Below are 17,201 nucleotides of genomic sequence, written 5' to 3'. Positions count from 1 at the left end.
TCTCTCCCTCTCTCTTTGTCCTTCCCCCTCCCCCCTCCTCTCTCTCTCAAAATAAATAAACTTAAAAAAAAAAAAAAGGAGCTGTGCTGGCAGAGACTTCAATGACTTGAGAAAATATTCACCTTGTTAAGGGAAAATAGAAGTTACAGATTATAATTCTAGTTTTGTAGTACACAGGCAGTTAAAAGACCATGAAGAAACGTCTTCGAGATGCTAATACCATTACTGGTGTCATGTCTCATTGGTGGGATCCCTACTAATTTTTACATTCTTCCTGATGCTTTTAAGTATTTTCCAAATGTTTACAATAAACATGCATTATATTACAACCAGACGAGAGAGAGAGAGAGAGAGAGAGAGAGAGAGAGAAACTTCACATTCCACGTGGAAATGTTTATTTAAAAAAAATATTAGGGAGTCACAGAAATATTCAGGTCAATTTATGAGTCTGCCAGGTACATTTCTCCAGGTACTCAATTTTCAGAAACTTGGGCGCTCCTGTTGAATAACAGGATAATTCATGTAATCACAGAATTGCAGGCCAAGAAGGAACTCTGGATCCCCCAAACTGAGGAAGGCATCATGCATGGCCATTTCGTGCACCAGTTGGTGTCCACTACCCGTTCAGTATGTTTTCAATGAAAGAAAACATGAAGACCACCCCAGTAATCGTACTTATGGAAAAACTGCTTCCTCCAGAAACGAAAGGGCTTTCTTGCCCAAGGTGATACGGTTCCCATGAAATGACACGAGGAGTAGCTGTTCTTGTGGTTACTATTACTACCAACCAGTACCGCACCTACTGCTTGCCAGGCACTGCCCTAGGTGCTTCATGCACGTCGGTTAATTTAATTCTCTTCACAACCCTACGGGGGTAGGTATGGTTACTGTTTTCGTTAAGCAGGTGAGGAAAACTGAGTCACCAACTGCATCGATATTTCATTCCCCTTTCCTCCTGCCATATCACGCAAACCCTAATCACCAAAAAATCGATCTGACGCCCTCTAGCTTGGATCCTCACCCAGGGCTGTTCCTAGGGCGCATCTGGGAGTGTGTGTGATGGGTCAGTTGGGAGGTTTTAAAACGGCGCCTCCGGATAAACAATATCCTGGTGTCCAGTGTTTTACTCTGGCTCCCCTGGCGCCCCTCCTGGCGGGCCGCGGGGACCGGGGACACCAAGGGGGGCCCCGACCTCGCTCGCTCCGCCGCGTCGCGAGGCGCGGGCCCGGCGGGGCGCAGCCCCCTCCGGACTGGACTCGCTCGGCCGGGCCGCAGCCCCCGCCCGCGCCACCTGCGCCCAGGCCCCCGCGTCTCCGCCCGCGTCCCGCCCCCGCGCCGCGCCCGCGCCCCGCGGTCCTCCCTCCGGCGTGACGGGAGCACCGGCGCCGGCTGCCCGGCAGCGAGCGCAGCCGAGCTGTCAGCGGGGACGGCAGGGGGGGGCGAGCGCGCGGCGAGAGCGGCACCCGGGGAGGCTGCCTTCCTGCCGGCCGGCCGACCGCAGCGGGACGGAGATGCGGCTCCTCGCCCCGGGGCCGGCGCGGGGGAGGGGCCGGGGGCGGCGGGCGGGGGCTCCCCCGCTGCGGGCTCTCGCCGCCCTGGAGCCCCGCCTGGATTTGCTGCTGGGCGCTCGCCGGCTGCCGGGCGGCCTGGGCTGGGGACCTGCCCTCCTCCTCGGCCGCCCGCTTCCTCCTTGCCTGGAGGTGAGCCGCACCTGGTCCTTTACCTGGAGTTTGCGGGGGAGGGGGAGGACCAGCGGGAGGAGAGGGGCGAGGCTGGTGCCCGTTCGTCCCCCTCCCCGCCGTCGCCTTCTGCCTTCCTTGGGGGACAGGGGCTTTGGTTTTGTGGCAGGGATGAAGTTGCCCGCCCCGGGAGGCTGGCCGAGAGAGGGTGTGTGGCTTTGCTGTCTTTTGGGTGATGCTTTTTCCGTTCGCGCTCCTGTTCTCAGGGCACTGAAGGACTTTGCGGCGCCCTCTTCAGAGTGCCAGGCTTGAGGACCTGGGGCCTTGGGAGAGATTTCAGCGAGTGGGATGGCGGGGAGACTGGGGAAGCCCCGCTGCTGGGGTTTGGAGACCTGTCTCTTCACAGCTCTTGCAGAGAGCCAGATACTGCCACAGGAGGGTTTCCTGCTCCCCCCGCTCCCGCCCCTCCTCGCCCTTTCTCCAGTCCCCTGGCTTCCCCTAGACCTTGTGGGGTCTCTACCAACCCCTTCTTCCCCCTCGCCCGCGCTCAGCTTCCTAATGAGGCCCTGGGGACTTGCTAAGCCAGTGTGTGGTATCACTTGGCATCCTTCTGGCAAAATATGGATATGAATTAGGGAGAATAAAAGAGTGTGTACTTAGAGAAGAGGCGGGTTGGTGATCTAGAAAATTAGAAAAGACAGAGTGAATATGCTCCTTTTGGGAGGTGTTCATCTGGATGAAGCATTGCCACTGTTTATTTTGTGGTTCGAGATTATTGTTGATTTACAGCCAGAAAGAATAATTATGGGTGATGAGATTTTCTCCTGCTTTTAGGGGAGCTGGACTTAACGTGCCAAAAATTTACAGGGGGTGTCGTTGGTAGTTGTATTGGGTGTTTATCTTTCCTTTTAGTGTTCCAGAAAGTCCATCCTCTTAATGAAAATCAATGAGGGGAAGGAAGCAACATTTCTGACCTACTTTGAGTGATTACATTGGGCAGGATATGAGGATTGAATACTGTTTTTAGGAAGATTGTTAGGAATCAGGGTGATGGGTCATTTTAATTTTTGTAGCAAAAATAGGTTAGCCCATAGCCCCTCTGGGAAGAATGGCCAGACACAGTTCCTTTGTGTGTGAATGCTGTAACTTCTGAATTTTACCCAGGCTTGAACTGTAGAGTATTTGTGTTCTGGACCTCATCCATCTTCCTTGGATTTTCATCTTCCTCTCCCATAGTACAAGTCCCAGGACAGACCGAAATGAGAGAGGAATCAGATCAAAGGCACGTGTGGGAGCACGCAGAGCTGTTGCAATTGGGGAAATCAGGGCAAGGTGCTCAACAAACAGCTGTGTTTAACTTCAGAGTTTCTCAATATAATTCGTAGTGGTAATCTGTGTTCTCCAACTTTACCTATCACTTGGGAATGATCCGTTCCTCCACGTTTCCATGGGAAGCTGCTTCTTGGATATCCTCAGGTTGAACAGTTATACAGGACAAACCTAAAGCCTTACCTCCAGCCCCCGGCCTCAATATACACAACATACTTCTTTTTTTCTGAAATGAGAAGTCTTGTAACACTAATTCTTAGTAATGAGGAATCTACTTGAACCTCAGGGTGAAAGACATGGCCAATGGAGTGATGCTTTTTGGTCACTACAACTAGACTGATCCTTTAAATTTTTTTTAATGTTTATTTTTTGAGAGAGAGAGACAGAGAACAAGCAGAGAAGGGGCAGAGAGAGACACAGAATCTCAAGTGGGCTCCCGGCTCCAAGCTGACAGCACAGAGCCTGACGTGGGGCTCGAACCCACAAACTGCGAGATCATGACCTGAGCTGAATCAGATGCTTAACTGACTGAGCCACCCAGGTGTCCCATCTGATCCTTAGATGACCACATGGACCACACAGGTACACCTAGAAAGAACAGAATAGGAGTCTGCAGCCTAACAAAGAAATACTGAAATGAAAGGCAGGAAGGTGCCAAAAGTTGAGGAAGTTTCTCTTCAATTAATTCTACTCTTTGTTGCACTAACTTTAGAAATTGCATGGACTCAATTCCTTGAGGTCTCGTTTGAATTTTCCCCCCCAAAAGTGGGAATAAATGACTCATAGAGGAGGGTTGTATTGAGCTTGCCTGTGGCTCGTTGTGTTTTTAGAAATGGTGAATGCACAGATCCATTTATATTCTTTCCGATGACTGGCACATTTGTAAGATGACTGACTGGGAGTTAGAGCTTTCTTTGGAATTTGGAGGGGCCAAGCAGGATCATAGGGGCTAAATTTGCTCCTGGCCATCTGGTCTAACTAGCTGAGACAGTTTTATAGAATTGATCACGGTTTCTCTCTGACATTATTTTTGAGAGCAAAGGGAGAAGGGCAGGTGTTTTTCAGGCTCTGAAGGTAAGGGTCTGCTTGTCCTGGGAGGTAGGGGGGAGGTGTCCTCTCAAGTAGAGGTGTGGAATTGTAGGCCAAACTCCTGTGAGCACAGACATAAAGTAAGTATTTTGTGTTCAGTCTTGCCCATTTGTCCCTTTCCACTATTTAGTAATACAAACAGGTGGGGCACCTGGGTGGCTCAGTTGGTTAAGTGACTGACTCTTGATTTGGGTTCAGGTGATGATCCCATGGTTTGTGAGTCTGAGCCCCATATCTGGCTCTGCACTGACAGTAAGTAGCCTGCTTGAGGTTCTCTCTCTTTCTCTTTGCCTTCCACGTGTGCGCATGCTCTCTCTCTTAAAACAAATAAACTTAAAAAAAAAAAGAAAGAAACAGAGGTGAATGGCACACACTAGAACAGAACTGTGAGCTGGGGAGGATTGTAAGAGTGGGAGCAGAGGCTGGAAACAAAGGCCGGCTCTCAATAATCTGAGAGAATGTTGAAAATGATGGAAAAATCTGTAATTCTAAACCTGATATTTTTTTCCCCCAGGAGTTTGAGTTTCACCCTCATTGATCAGTATTTTTATAAAAGTAGTCATGATTAACTGAGTTACGTAGACTCTGATTTTCCTTGCTTGGTTTTGGAGGAAAGCAAGGGAAGGAAAAAGAGCACAGAAAATTGTCCTGGGACTAGTCAAGTTATAATTGCTGGAGTTCAGGAAAAAAAAAAAAAAAAGACAACTGGGTTATGGATAAAGTTTCACTTAGATTTTTGCAGAGCATTGGACTCAGGGGTGAAACTCATAAAATACAACTTACTTTGTCAAGTCATTGGATGATGGGGCCAAAAAAGGGAGAAAAAAGATTACTTTGGAATACTCAGCTGGTGATCAGATCAGTAGAGTGGAAGCACAGGTATCGACAGGAAAGCTGTAGGTTGGGAGACAGAAATAAAACGTAAAGTCAGTGTGCCAGCAGAGGGAGGACAACAGGATGTGACTTGGGTAAATGGTGCTTAAAGAAAAAAAAAATGAAGACTGGACATCAGAATGTGCAGAATTAATTTCTCAGGCCTGTGTGTGGGGAAAGTTATGAAGGATAAGCATCCTATGGATTTCTTGGCCCGAGTTCATTGCTTGTAAAATGACAGTAATAAAAACTGACCTACCTATTTCTGTTGTGAGGATGAAGTTACTATATATTAAAGGAAAATAAATCTATATAAATGTGAGAGTTGATTATTGCTGGATTAGTAGACCTAGATTGTGATATTTCAGAAAGGGTCTACGGGGAGATTTCAGAGCTTCTTCAGAGGATAGGCTTATCCAAGAATTGAATGGAATGGAATTTTTGACTCATTGAATAATAGGACTTAATGGAACTGCCAGAGGAAAAATGATAAAGGCCAACAGATGATTCAGAATTGGAGTAAGGTATTAGAAGATAGAGTTATGAGAGTAAAAAGAACAGAAGTAAGTGGATTATGTTTGCATTATTTAAATTTTGAAAATTAAATCAGAAAATAGCTTGATTCTTAGTTCACTGCTCTCAAATCCTGCATAATACGATTCCATTGGTCTCTGAATCTTGAGGATGATGATGTCCTGCCAACAGATTTTATTCCACAGACGTTTATTGAGCTTATACTATGTGCCAGGTGACATGTCAGATGATGTGAAATTACAAATTAAAAAAAAAATTTAATTGGGTAAGGGTGAGACAGAAATGTAAACAATTGCAGTGATTGGGTGCCATGAAAGGAGAAAGGGGATGTCACATCTAGTGAGAAAGATCATAAAACGCCCTGTAGGAAGTGAATGAGACCTGAAAGATGAAGAGGGATTTGCCAAGCAGACAAGGATCATATGTGAGTGTGGGCTAACAAGGACATCTCTGATGTAGAATATAGGTTGAAAAAGGGCAGAGAGACAAAACAGCTTGTAACTGGAATACAGCATGCTCTGGAGAGTTTAGTGAGAGATGAGTCTGCGAGGCAAGCAGAAGAAGCTTGATCATAGGGTACTCCATGCCATGCTAATAAGCTGGTCTTCATTTGGGGGTGTTGGGGAGCAATAGAAGGATGTAAAAATCAGGAGCAATAAAGTATGCTCTACTTTGGCAACAATATGGAATCCATATTAGAGGGCTAGGAGATAGAAAGGGGTAAGACCTGCTAGGAGCAATTGTAATAGTCCAGGTAAAGGATAATGGACCTCAGCTAAGAAGCAGCCATGAAGATGGCACAGCGGGTGTGCTGGGAGAAGGTAGAATTTTCAGTAAGTGGATGTGGAGGGTGAGGGAATGAAAGGTCCTGGCTTGAGGAGAAGATGGTGCCTCTAACCTCCTTGAGAATGAAAGTGAGGAAGACAAGATGAGGACCTTGGTTCTGGAGAGGTTGACTTTAAGTAGAGTTGGTCATTAGGCAGTTGGGTATCAGGCCTTGTTGCTCAGGGGTCTGTTCAAGTTCACTTGAACTTGAACAAAAGACATGGTTGAAACTGCTGGATTGGATGCTCGTCCAGAGAGTGGGAACAAAGAGGATGAAAGGTAAGACTTGGGTTTTACTAACATTAAAGGCGGTAGAAATCAAGGCATCTGCAAAGGAGACATGTAAGTAATGTTAGTGTAAGGGAAACGGACTGTACAGAGTGTGAGGAAGGTGAGAAAAGCCTTGGAAGAAGAAAGGGATGGTTGTGGTGTCAGTTGCCCAAAGAAACTCCAGTAGGATGAGGATTAAATAGAAGATTGAATCTGACCATCAGGTTGTTGGTACTCAATGCCAGAGTGGTTCCTTTGGAACGGTGGGGATAGCTTGAGTATCAACTGAGAGGTGAGGCAGGGGTGATAGAGCAGAACTTTATTATACAGCGTTTGTAGATTAGGTAAGAGATTGGGTCTTCCACGTCTGCATAAATCAGGAGAATTGCAAATGGCCATATCTTCTGTTTCAGATTTGGATGGCAACAGTTGAGAAACTTTGAGCAGGTGGTCTCTGAAGGTCATGAGCTGTGGGGGAGGGTGTCAGAGATTCTAAAGTCACACTGCCCGGAAAGGGGTTAGGACCCAGCCTCTGTTTTCAAGCAGTTGAGATAATCTTTTCTGCGAGGCTTGTGGAGGTGAATTTTCCATTTCAAGTCCTTCCGCTGAGAACCATTTCTCATGTTTTAGGCAAATGCGAACAAGTCTTCACACCATCAATATTTACAATGTAAAACTAAGAGTTGACAGTTCTGTGAAGTGTCATATTTTAGCACAAGGGATGGAAATAGCAGAGCATAGTATAGAGTGGCACATTTTCCTATCATAGTGCATTCTTCAGAAGTGCCTTGGATCTTCTTCTTTATTGTCAGAAAACACCAGCCAAATTTGGGTTGCCTTTTCCTCCCCATTGAAGAAACCATGGATATTGTCCCTTTTTGCATTTCTTAATCTAAGCTACCTGTAATATTTCAATATTAAACCCATATTTATTGTGTACCAAACTACCAGCTACTGGTGGTGGTGAAATGGCGCACCATGCGTATGGCCCTGCCCACACTGAGCTTTATAATCTTGTGAGAGCAGAATCGAAACAACATAGCCCATACAATCATTTACCATCGTGGTGTGACTTGTTGTGTGCAGGACGGGTGTATAGCTCTCCTAGTCCAGGGTCAGGGGATTCCTGAGGAAAGGACGTTTAAGCCCAGTCCTAAAGGAAGGGTAGGGGTTTGCTGGATGAAGGTTGTGCTTGGTGGCGATAGAACATCTCAGACAAAGGAAGCCGCCCGGCCAGGATTAATTCCTGTATCCTTCTTTAACACCTCAACCCTTTAGCTGCTAAAGACAAAGGATCTTTTCTCTGAATTCTAGTCGCAGCCCATTGTTTACTCTCGGGCATGTGTATGCTGTTGTACAAATGTTTTGCACGCACAGGACCATCCTGTACGGTTGGGTGAGTTGTGCCCTGAATAAGGGCACCCAGCTAGGGGGACAAGTAAGAGCTAGAATCTGTCCTGTGTGCATGTGGCCAGCCAGCTGTCCTGGCACAGGTCGGCGTCCATCTGCAGGAAGGAATACCTTTTCCCAATTTATAGTCCAGAAGAGACATTATTTTCTAAGTCATGCAAAGGTCATATGCTTTACCAGAGGCTCGGAACATCCTCCCCCACTCCCCCAAGTACATGATATGCTCATTGAGGGCAGGATTTCATCATCTTTTTCAACAGACAGTGATTAAATATCTTTACGTTGAAGACACTTTAGGGGTTTTAAAGATGAGTAAGATGTAGGTCCTCTTTTCTGGCAGCACTGATCACTGCCTTGAAAGTAAAGTAGTGTGGGTGGCTTCCACTTTTTAAATTATAAAAAGAAATTGATCTTTATAGTACATTTAATCTTAATTGACATCTTCTCTCATTTGTACCAGATTTAAGACACTGAAATAAAAACCCAGTGATCAGAATATATTGAAGTCTATTCTCAACTCAGTTTATAGCTCTGGAGTTCAGGATACTATTTATTGCTTATTCACATCTTCACTTTTATAGGTCTTTTCTCTAGGTCAGTGGTTCTCAAAGTGGGATCATAGGACTAGTAGTGTTAACATTACCTGGAAACTTGTAAGAAATGCAAGTTCTTGGGCCTTGCACACAGCCTGCTAAATCAGAAGCCCTGAGGTTGTGGCCCAGCAATCTTTGTTACAGCCAGCTCTCCAGGGTTATGTTATACCCTGAACTGTCCTAGTTATAAGGGGAGGAGTACAGTTTACTGCCTTAAACCCAGGGATCTGTTTCATCGTTAAAACTCCTTCAGCTATAACTCAAGCTGATTGCTGTTTCTGCAGGGCATTTTAGAAACTCCTGCAATAATCACATCCAGTGGGGCATGAGCTCCTCCCATTAGCCTGAAGTGTATCAGAAAGCATTTCTCTGTTATCTTCTGTACACCAGGTACTAGGCAGGATGCTGCTGCTAATACAGGATGCAGAGGACCTTGTCATCCCTCTCTAGGAGCCTAAGGCCTGAGGGAAGACGGAAACTTGGGAATTAATGAGTGTTTCTCTCTGAAATAGACATTGGAATAGATAAACATGGTAATATAAAGAAAGTATGGTCAGCCTTTTTGGTTAATGTTTTCCAATGTTTGCTACTTAAGAGGAGGAAAGTGTTGTGTACACTTTGCTCTAACTGCAAAGTGTCTTCTTGTTAGAGTAGATGTAGTATCAAAGGTGGGCAATCAATATTCAAATTTGTACTCGGTCACTGTTTTATGTGACCATGTGCAAATCATTCTCTTTGAGTCTTTCTTTGTCTGAAAATGAATATAGTAACTCCTGCCTTATCTACATTAGAGTTACTGGGAGAATCTAATGAATTTGAAAATGCTTTGTAAATTTTAATGCAATCCAGATAGCAGTTATTATGCACGTTGAAGTTAAAAACAGTGTTTCTGAAGGGATGGACTGAAGTATGAAAGGGCTAGGAGGTGGATAAGAAATTTGTTAAGTTACAAAAGTATTTTATAGGGGTATTCTTTTTTTCATGTTTAAATTTTTAACATTTTATTTATTTTTGAGGGACAGAGCATGAGTGGGGGAGGGGCGCGCGCGCGCGCACACACACACACACACACACACACACACACACACAAAATCTGAAGCAAGCTCCAAGCTTTGAGATGTCAGCACAGGGCCTGATGTGGAGTTCAAACTCAGGAAGTGCGAGATCATGATCTGAGCCGAAGTTGGGCACTTAACCAATTGAGCCACCCAGGCGGCCCTAGGGGTATTTTTCTAATTATTGAGGTTGTGTGTTATGAAAATTTTAGAAAATAAAGTATAAAAAAAGTCAGCTGTAGTTCTTCCACTTGGGGATATCTCGTATTAATGTTTTAGCACATTTCCACTTGCACATTTTCTTTCTTTTTTCTTTTTCTTTTCAAAACCACAAGCGAGCTTGTCTTGTGTCTTTCCTCTCTTGTTATAACCATTTTCCAATGCCACTAACATTTCTTTGTAAATATTTCCATAATAGTTATAAATATCTTGATATGTAATATATTGCAAAATATTGCATCATTTGAATGTCTACCTTTGTTTGCTTGTAAGTCATTTACTTCACCATTTCACTGCATATGCTCTTGTCTAGGTGAACGATGATCTTTTCTTTGCTAAATCCAGCTGTTGTTCCTCACCTTTCCCTGCCTTGTCAGAAACCCTGGACTTGGTTGCTGTGTCACCACTAAAACTTTTACTTGGCTTCAGGCACACCTCACTGTCTTGGCGTCTCTCTACACTGTGATTCTTCAGTCATTACTGGTTCTGTCTCATCTCCCTGATTTCCTTACACTGGGGCTTTCCAGGCTTAATCCTTGGCCCTCCTATCTTTTTTTTTTTCTTGGTCATCCTCACACTCTTGGTGGTATCATCTAGTTTCTTAGCTTTAAATACTATCTACACGTGGACAGCTCTCAGATTTACATCTCTCCTCACTGGACCTTTCCCTGGATTCCCAGCTTGCACAGCCTTGGTGTCTCCACTTGGATAGTTGAACTCCAACCTGACACATTTGAACCTGAGCTCCTGAAACTGCTCCAAACCTACTCTTTCCCCATTTCCTCTAATGAGAACTCCCCTTCCAGTGGCTCAGGCCTAAAACTTTAGAGTCTCCACAGACTTCTTTTTCTCCTACTTCCTATATCCAGTCTGTCAGCAAACTCTGTTGTCCTGCTTCAATATAGTTAGCGTCAGAACTTTTCACCTCTGGCCACACCACCATCGTCTCTTGCCTGGATTATAACTTCCCGTCTAGGATCTCCATTAGTTTAATCTCAACAGAGCCCTTAAGAGATCACATTAAAACAGAAGTCCAAAAAGTGTTATTCTACTACTCATAGCTTCTTGAAGGCTTCATTCAGAACCAAAGCTGGTGGCTTATAGGACCCAGTGTGTCCAACTTCCCATTAAGCCTCTAATGATGCTTGAGAAAGCCTGTTTCATAGGACTCTCTCCATCTTAATTCTGCTTCAGCCTCTCCAGTCTCCTTGCTCTTTCTAGAAGTGTTATGTGAGCTCTTTTCTCAGGGCCTCTGCTTTGCTCTGCTTGCAACTTCCTTCATTCAGCTATTTGGCTTTTTCTCCCTCATGTGCTTCAGGTTCTTACTCACTTGTCATCTTCTCAGTAGGGCTTTCTCGTGGACCTCCTGTTAAAACTAGCCACCTTCTCCTTTCTATTCTCATTTTGTGCTTTCATTTTTTCTCCACAGCACTTTTCAGCATCCATTATAATATATATTCTAATTATTTTTTGTTTTGTTTTTATGACCCCCCCCCCCACACAATAAGTTGAAGCTCCATCAAGACAAGCAGTTGCTTCTTCCCTTCCTCTCTCTTTCTCTTGAAAATAAGCTACTTTATCCCTGGCGTTTTCAAACAGGCTTGAGACAGTAAATGCTTAATAAATGCTTCTGAATGAATGAGTATATTTAATTGGGGTGCTGAGGTTTTTTCATTGTTGTAATGTACAAATGTTATAATAACATAAAACATTGTCTGAGTTTCTTATTATTGAAGATACATACTTGCAGCAGAAATCTTAGGTCAAAGAATGTGAACTATATCCTGGGCAACACTGGAAATTGTTACTTATTGCTACTAACTTGATGGTGGAAAATGCTGTCTCACTGATGTAATTACCATTTCTTTAATCACTATTGAGAGTCAATATTTTCATATCACTTAGTTTTTTGGAGAATTTTCTGTTTAGGTATTTTCATTTAATGTTTTTCTTACATATATGGTAGTAAGGATACTATTCAGTATACACTGAAGATATATTTCTCTAGATTTTTTTCCCTGTCCACATGTCTTGAGATAATATAATACCCAGAGAAAGCAATTAGTTATTTAGACTGTAAACATATATGGTCTAAAAATATAGAATTACTTAACACATCAAATAGCAATAAATTTTAATTCTTAGTTATTTTAATTTTTACTTTTTTAAAATTTATTTTGAGAGAGAGAGAGAGGGGGGGGGGGGGGGGGGAGGGGGAGAGAGAGAGAGAGAGAGAGAGAGAGAGATTGAGAATATCCCAAGCAGGCTCCAGTCTCTCAGCCTTGAGTCCATTGTGGGCTTGGTCTCATAAACCATGAGATCATGACCTGAGCTTGAAACTGGGAATCAGATGCTTACTGACTGAGCCATCCAGGCGCCCTAGGAAAATATTCAATTTTTAAAAACACTGTTGTTTGGTACATAGTACCTTACTAAATTCCTCCAATAAATGAAGTCTATCATGTGTTTGGCTGACAAAAATACTAAAGCAACTGCAAAATGACCTAAGAATTCTTGGGCTTGGAATGACAGTCTTTTGTTCTAAGATTGTGTTTTTGAAATTTCAAGATCGTCCTACTTCATTCTGTGTTCTTTCTTTTTCAGTGGCCATTCATATGTTTATCTGTTCATCTAGCATGTAATGAGTTCATATCCTGTATTTCTTTCACTGGGAAACTACTAATGCCTAAGTCTATGATTATTACAGTACAGACGGGTTACATGCTGTGAGGGAGTTGTGCACAGGGTTACACGGAAGCAAGGAGAAGGGGCAACTGAATCAGATTAAGGAACCCTGGCCTCAGAGAAAGTCCTGTTGGAGCTGAGTTTTGAAAGATTTCCCGAAGTGCTTTCTGGGATGCACAGAGGCCAGCATTTCTCGGTCAGAGAAAATAGGTTGTGTAACAGCACAGAGGACTTAACTCCTATGACCATTTCAAGGGCTAGAGTGAAGGCACGTGGATAGGAGTGGCAAGAGATGGCTAGGTTGTGGGGAAGGCAGGAAAGATATGGGGAGCCACTGACATCAGGTTAGGATTATTCTGTTGGTAAAAGGAGGATGATGAAGGAGGGATCTTATTGGAGGCAGGGAGATCAGGTAGGGGACAGCTGCCTCTCCACGGGGAGAGCAAGAAGTCAGAGCTGGGCAGCTGACAGAGCGGAGTAGTGGTAGTACTCAGTGATACATCGCAGCCTCCAGGGACTGCTAGGGCTTTAGCCTGGGGCTGCTGGGTAGATGCTTAGCCTTTCATGAGACTGAACATTTAGGAGGAGGAGGCAGGTGGCTGAAAGAAAGAGGATGAGTTCATATTGGCATCGTGAGTTTAAAGTGCCCAAGGGACTTCCAAATAGCGCTCTCCCAGAGACAGCTGGATGCCTGCGAGTGCAACAGAGAGACAGCGTGTAAGCCACAAGCACATAAGAGGTACTTGAGGCCACTGGCGTTGATGAGGTCACCTGGGCTCTTAGCAGGCAGCAAGAGCAGTGTGCTGAGGAGAGGGCTCCGGGAAACGCCGGCATGTAAAAAGCAAGCTGAGCCAGAAGCAATTGAGAAGGAAACTGAGAAGGCACAGCCGGTACGGTGATAGCACAGAAGCTGGCTGAGGATTGAAGGGGTCGCTGACCACCAGGAAACCTGGAGGATGATACCCATGTGGTGTTGCTTGACGTTTAGTAAGGCGTTTGAAACATCATATCCTTGTGGGCAAGAAGCAGAAGGATATGCTGAATGATCGTATCACTGGGCGATGTTGGCTATTTGAACCCAGATGTACCCTAAGGTTATTAATTTAAGGAATTGATGCCAATCTGGAGGGAGGTGTTCAGTGTAGTGCTATAGTCCCCACGTCATGCACCATGGGATATATTCCAAGACCCCCAGTGGATGCCTGAAACCCTGGACTGTACTGCAGACCCTAGTCATATATACTGTGGTTTTTCTTGTACATACATTCCTGTGACAAAGTGCTATACATTTTGTGTAAGAGATTAACAACAATAATATAAAATAGGACAATTACAACAGTATACTGTGGTAAAAGTTACATAATGTGATCTCTCTATATCTCACTGTACTGTACTCACCCTTCTTGTGATAATGTGAGATGATAAAAGGCCTGCGTGATCAGGTGAAGTGAGGTGAATGACAATGTTGCATTAGGCTATTATTGACCTTCTGGTATACATCAGGAGGGGGTGGTTCGTCTGCTTGGGTTTGGTTGCTTATGGGTAACTGAAACCACCAAAAGCAAAACCATGGCTGGGGGCCTAGTGTACCTTTGGTCTAGTATCTAATCTTTGAGTTGTTGTTGTTTTACTATTTAATCGATGTTTTGGTTTTGGGGAAGGCTTAGCCAAATTTTGTAAAGTCAGAAATCTGGGAAAGATGCCTAATGACTTGGAAAGCAGAATTGGGATTCAAGATGATTTGAAAGGCTAGAATAATGGGCAAACATAATTGTTCTAAGTATAGACTGTCCTTTGGGTTCTGAAATTTAGTGTTTAAGCATAGGATGAGGAAGTCTTGCTGAAAAAGGATGAAGAAGTCTTGCTTAAAAGTACTTTTGAAGCCACAGATGTCAGTGGCTGCTAAAAGCACTGATGGTGTGTGTGTTAGGCTCTATTAATAAGAGCAGAGTACTTGGCTCACAGAAGGTAGACGTTTAACTTAGGTTAGTGATTCAATTTAGGAGTAATATTGAAGAGGGATATTGACATATGGCGATGTTGACCTTGACATGCCAGTTAGGAAATGAAGTATTTAGAAGGTATGTCCAAATACTTGATGACTGACCAAAGGAATTGAGGCTGGGTAGCTCGGAGAAAACTTGAGGGAATCATGATAGCTTCAAATGCATTATGTGCCGTCACGTATTAGAAGCATTTATATAATGCTCTTTAGAGGATGGTATTAGGATTGGTGGGTAGTAGACAAAAGGGTGCAGATTTTAGTTCATCCGAGAAGGTGTTTTATATCAGTAGCGTCATGAACTGCTTCTTTGAACTTTGGAAGTTGCAGGTTTCCTCTTTTGGGCAGGCTGATGGCCTAGGTCACATCTGTGGAATGATGAGTTCTGTTCCCTACTGTGTGCCTATATTCCTATGGTAGCTTTAAGGGGCAGTTCAATGACTGTTCAAGGTTACATACATTCCTCTTGTAACAAGTAAGAAGAGAAATCTTTATCCTCGACGCTTTAGTTCTAGGACACATTCCTTCTTAAGCTGTCATATTTAACACTTTATTCTAAGATTGCTACCGTGTAAACATAAAACAATTGCCCTTTGGTGTTTAATGTAACATCCTAAAATGGAGAGTGGAAAAAATCGGCCATTTGAAATTTAAGTCTGATGCCGACTTCTATTTGGTAATTCTTGGGCATATCAATAATGCATACTAGGAAATAACTTGAACTAAATAACAGTTGATGCTTAAACATATCTGAGCTTGGTATGCTGGGGAAGTGCTTCCGTATCTAAAGAGCAGGTAAATATTAACACTATTTGCTCTATTTTTTTTACGATGCCTTTTTTTTACATTTGACCTTTTGAAAATTAAATGCAGTACGTGTGCATTCTAGAAAAATGAGGCGATAAAAATACTCATAATTTTACCAAATAAGCACACTACTTTTAACATTTTAGCATTTGTAGTAGGAAAAATTAATAAAAAGAACAATAGGAACAATTTTAGGGCATTTCATTTACTAATTGATGAATTCATCCTCCAGACTCTGATGAGATTGGTCCTAATACTTCCAGCTTGGTAGAATTACTACCTGTGAGCCCCAGCTGCTGCCCCATTGCTCACATTTGTAACCATCAGGAAACCCTGTCTCTATCACATATTTCATATGTCTTTGCATATATTTCATGGTAATATACATGTATGTTACAAAATTGAAATATTCTGCACATACAGTTTGGTAATCTTTTTTTTTTTTTTTCATTTAACTCTATGCTGTGAACTTATTCCCTCATTTTGACTTCTCTAGAATTTTTATTCAGTGCTTAATGTAAGGTAAGCATCTAACTTTATTTTGAATAACCAGGTTTCCTAAATAGTGTTTTGAACAACCCGTAATTCATCCTTTCTCCATTGATTTGTTTTCTGTACCATCTATTGTGTGGGTATATACATTCTTTTTAATCTATTATGTATAAAAAGTGACATACATATCCTCAAAAGTATTTGATTTCTTTTGGGCTACTTTGTATGCTGTTTATGTATTTATTTTACCAAGATTGCACACAGAATTTTGTAATATGATTTTATAATATACTTGTTGCTTTTCTTTCAAATATTTTTCTGCTGTTCTCACTACTCTTCAAGTTCAACTTCAGAATAATTTTGAAAAGTTAAAAAAAAACTCACTGGAATTTTCTCTTGGATTCTGTTAAATCTTTTAACTTATTTGGAAAAACTGTCATCTTTGTAGTGTAATCTTCGCATTTGAAGACCTAGTTTCCTTTGGCGCTTGGAGTATTCTGTACGTTTCATGAGCACTGACTTTGTAAGTTTTTTGTTACTATTTTTTTATGGCAGCTTTCCCCTACCATTTTATCTTTTTGTTTGTTTGTTTATTTATTTATTTTGAGAGAGAGAGCACGAGCAGGGAAAGACAGAGAGAGGGGGAGAGAGAGACTCTCAAGCAAGGTCTGCATTGTCTGCATGGAGCCCGATGCGGGGCTTGATCTGACAAACTGGGAGATCATGACCTGAGCCAAAGTCAGACTCTTAACCGACTGAGCCACCCAGGCACCCCTACCATTTTATTTTTTAATTGATTTTCCCCTGATAGGCTGAAAAGCCATTGGTTTTTGGAAATTGTGTATCTTGTTGTAGAGTGGTCTTGTTAATTCTAGTATTTTGTTGATTATCTTTGATTTTCTTTCTAAAAAAAATTTTTTTTTAAATGTTTGTTTATTTTTGAGAGAGGAAGAGACAGAGTGTGAGCAGGGTAGAGGCAGAGAGAGAGACAGAGAGGGGAGACACAGAATCTGAAGCAGGCTCCAGGCTCTGAGCTGTCAGCACAGAGCCTGATGCAGGGCCCAAACCCAAAGACGATGAGATCATGACCTCAGCTGAAGTCAGACACTCAACCGACTGAGCCACCCAGGCGTCCCAGATTTTCTTGATAACCGGTACCATTTATTGAATAGTGAAATGTACGAAGCACTTTACTTATATTAACAGTAATCCTCACAGCTATCCATACCTTTGCTTTTAGAGTTGAGGAAACTGAAGCTCAAAGGCAATTCATACCTTGAGAAAGATGTCAGAGGGTAGTGAGTCCTAAGCCTGGGATGTGTGTGTCCTCAGAGATCTC

At 43.1% G+C, this 17,201-nt stretch overlaps 1 protein-coding gene across 1 annotated transcript in view; it reads left to right on the top strand.

Annotated features, from left to right (window-relative positions):
* The first annotated feature begins 1,650 nt into the window (after nucleotides 1–1,650).
* Nucleotides 1,651–17,201, top strand: part of ELAPOR2 (endosome-lysosome associated apoptosis and autophagy regulator family member 2) — a 174,096-nt gene continuing 158,545 nt past the window's right edge. Inside the window, exon 1 of the mRNA XM_030307869.1 lies at nucleotides 1,651–1,700. The gene's annotated coding sequence lies outside the window, so the exon portion shown is untranslated. The remainder of the gene's footprint in view (nucleotides 1,701–17,201) is intronic.

The sequence above is a fragment of the Lynx canadensis genome, chromosome A2, assembly GCF_007474595.2.
Source record: "Lynx canadensis isolate LIC74 chromosome A2, mLynCan4.pri.v2, whole genome shotgun sequence".
Taxonomy (NCBI): domain Eukaryota; kingdom Metazoa; phylum Chordata; class Mammalia; order Carnivora; family Felidae; genus Lynx; species Lynx canadensis.
The sequence above is the reverse complement of the archived record's forward strand: the minus strand, read 5'-3'. Positions and strand labels throughout refer to the sequence as shown.